Source organism: Tasmannia lanceolata, unplaced genomic scaffold (assembly GCF_043159265.1).
Source record: "Tasmannia lanceolata isolate RefF3 unplaced genomic scaffold, GAP_Taslan_0.1 ptg000029l, whole genome shotgun sequence".
Taxonomy (NCBI): domain Eukaryota; kingdom Viridiplantae; phylum Streptophyta; class Magnoliopsida; order Canellales; family Winteraceae; genus Tasmannia; species Tasmannia lanceolata.
In genome coordinates, this window is record NW_027518706.1 from 11,017,352 (window position 1) to 11,021,278 (window position 3,927).

Consider the following 3,927-nt stretch of genomic DNA (forward strand, 5'->3'; position numbering starts at 1 on the left):
AAGGAGATATAATTAGAAAGAAAGGCTGGGATGATGTAGGGGTAGGAATCGTAAATTGGATAAAATTTTGGAGGAATTTGCTAGTGACTATCGTAGAAGGAATTTTGTGAACCGGCTGTAGCATTAGAGTAAAGCCACATAAGCTCATATTTTGTCTTATTTATTTATTCATCTGAGGTGGCTAGTCTCTCACATGCAACAGGCAGCCTGCGAAATGCCTTTTTGCGATAGTCCCTACCCCCTAGCAAATTCCAATTATATGGGGTTTGTGCCATTTTTGCCAATTTTTTTGGGTAGCAAAAGTACAAGGGGTGTTTATCATGGTGGGGCCTGCAATGGATGGGTCCATCAACAAGTATTTTTTATTATTTTTTTGCATTGGATAATCCTAACCCTCCAATTTGATGAGATTTTAGCAATCAATAAGTTATGATCATCTAGCAAAGAAGATTTTGGGGGTGTTAGGGGGTAAAATCTGTCCTTCCAGTTAAAATCAAACGCGTGGCACCTAGCTCAAATAGGCAACTGAACTTGCTTTCTAGACATTTGAGGCAAGTAGGACTCTCCATCTCCACAATTAGCGACCCTTAATAAAAATGGAAGTGCCCTAAGGGAAAGATTGAACCTAGCACTGCAACTCTCTTGGCTAAAGATAGAAACATGTTCTATCAAGATAAACATGGAAAATGATTCCATAGGAAAGTTGACCAATAAGGAAAGACTCCCACAAAGGCAAGTGTCCTAAACTACTTTGGGCTCCTCTCTTATAAATAGACCTACACGCTCAAAGGTATGCATCATCTTCAATCTTCTATATTCACAAGCATTGTTACTCTGCTCCATTATTGCTTGGATCTCCTACTTGTTGTCAATTTTTGACTCGAGCATCGGAGTGATCTCCTGGAGTCCCAACTTCGGGACCCCTAACACGTGCTCTTTGAGGGCAGGACGAGCACGAACTGAAGCTCTTCCAAGGGCACTGTCCACCGGAGTGGACGAAATCAAATATTGTATTTCGTGCAATTGTTATCGAAGGGTTTACATCCTTTTTATTTTATCTACTCTGCTTTTATTGCCCCGAAAGTAATTTGATATCAAAGTGATTTTCCATCTGTATCCATTTGTAACAAAGTGATTTTCCTCCCGTGTTAAGTGTTATTGGAGCAATTTCATCATATAATTTTTCAATATTTTATTGCGTAGACAGGAACTAACATTGTTCCATTGCTAGTAATTTTACACTCATATTTCTAATACCTAATACAAAAACCCAGTTACATGTGACATAAGAGAGTACCGTCATAGGAAACATTGTTCAAAGTACATACATATCAACAATATTTCTATTTAGGGTAAATATTATATGTAAGTACCTATTGTATGTAGGTACTTAGGAAAAGATCTTCATTCTCTTAAGTGGAGTTCGTTGTGGTGATTGAAGAACCTATAGACTCTAACATAGCAGTGGCAATGACATCAAAGACAGATGCAAGTAGGGCAGCAACAGCTAACTCTCGCTTCACAGTTGCAGCGGAGGACACCAATGTTTTTTCTTGCGTGATTGACATGTGAGACCCTAGTGCACGAGAAACAACGGCAAAGAGTTGAATTTGGAATGAATTTTCTCCAAGTACTACGTGACTAAGACTTAGGAAAGGAAGGTGGACAAACAACTATGTAGTAATTAACACTCTCTAATATCTTATGTCAAATGCGGCCACCAAGAATACTAATTATTAGAGCCCTGACTATACTTAAATTGAGAAACCTAATAGGAGCCCACTCATTCATTTGATATGCTCAGTGATCGTAATTGTTTAATCAATGTCTTTTTTCATCATGCTTGATCAATGGCCTAGAATCCTCTGATGAAGGTGGGACCAATGGCAATAGCCGAATTTGAGATGGCGCCTACAATATGAATGGATCTGATCACCAACGTACACGTGGCAATGTGGATCCCTGCCATGTAAATATGATTAGAATTAGAAAAGTAGATGATGATGCTATGTGGTAATTTTAATGGGGCATTGATATTGAATTAAGGAGATGTGGGTTCCACGGCTAGGTTTCCATTACCATGTTTTTTTGTCTATTCAAGCTACTTTTTGAGCTGATTCGGTATGCTCTTGCATTGGGTACGAAGTGGAGACAAAGAACCAATGGGAGAAGTGATGTTTCAAACCCATTTGCCACATAGGATATAGCCGTTATCTGATATTTGAGGTTTGAAAGATCAAATGTATGGCGGGTAAAGGGATCTGTTGGCAAAATTCTTGTCAACTTAGCAATTTATGAAGGGAAATGATATCAGCACAACCCTGTTTCTGTTATATGAACGGTCCTAGCTTGTTTTTTTTTCCTTTAATTGGCTCGTGATCGTGAGAGCTTTGTGGAACTTTAATAATCCTTTGACAGCGCTTACTAAAAGACATGATTTATATGGCGTAAGCCCTTATAGTCCTGTATTTTTTAATAGTTCTGTACGGACCACACTATATGATGATCCAAACCGTCCATTATGATATGATCCAAACTGTCTATGTGATGGGCCGTAGTGTAAATAGGTTGCGCCCAAAAAAATCATTTCCATAGGATGATCCCAACCCTCCGAACTATAGAGGAACTACATATTATGGTATATAGATCAGAGGGCTAGGATCATCCTATGGAAATAGTTTTTCGGCACAACCTATTTACGCTGTGTTCTATCACATGGACGGTATGGATCATCCTATAGTATGGTCCGTACAATTCTTCTTGAGAAATACGGGACTATACGGGCTTATCCTAAAAGACAAGCTAGGACCGGGCATATAACAAAACATGGTTGTGTTGATATCATTTCTATTTACGAAATGTTTCTTTTAAACTCTGGGCTTTTAAAAGGCTACTGATATTGCCGGGACCATGTTTTCATAATTGCACAAACTCAGCTTGTCTTTTCTTCTTACTTGGCTTCCGAGATCTTTGTGGGTTGGAGGTGTAATAATTTGTACATGTCTTTAAATAATAAAGGACAAGCTAGGTTTGTGCAATTATCAAACATGCTTTTGCCAATATCAATAGCATTTTTAAATGGTGAAATTACATGGGGTTTGCGTGTCGCTGCACGCAATGGGTGTATGGTATACACCCTTGATATTTGATCCAACGACAGTGACTTATAAAATCAGTTATTGATGGATCAAATATCAAGTGTGACACCCTAGTTCTCCATGGCAATGCAGGTGCACCATATCAATATTGGTTTTGGTACTCGTTAAGGATCACTTAAATGCTCTTTGAAATATCATTTTACTCATTTTATTTTATAAAAAAGTGTCAAAACATGTGTAAAAGTCTCAAAATGTGTAGAAATTGATGTTTCCAAGAGTATTTAAATGCTCCTTAACGCTCGTTAGCAAAACTCAATATTTGTTAAAATGAAACTCAAATTTGAAATTTTCCCTCTAACTTTGAATGAAACTCTTGTTTTTCACATATTTGCAGTTTTCTTGAGGAGTTTTGTTTAGTCTCACTACATTGATTTGCGGGTTTTCCTTAAGTGGGTACATTTGGATTGCGGCAATTGGGAATCGGTATCATATTCTAATGCAATTCCAATTCTAGTGTTTGTGTAAGCACTGGAATTCATCTAGTGAATCAATTACGATTCCGATTCTAGTGTTTAGTACTGTCAAAACTAATGTTGGAATGTAATCAAATTTTCAATGAATATTTCATAATATCTTAATCAATAAGACTTTTTTTACCAAAATGTTCTTGACCATTCCAATTTGTGCGCACTGGATTGGATATGGAGGTCCTGTTGTTTGATGTGGTGAGACTTGTGTCTTCCTAAAATTACTCAAGCTTCAAAAATATAAATAAAATTTATTAATCTCCTGGATTGGATATGGAGGTCCTGTTGTTTGATGTGGTACG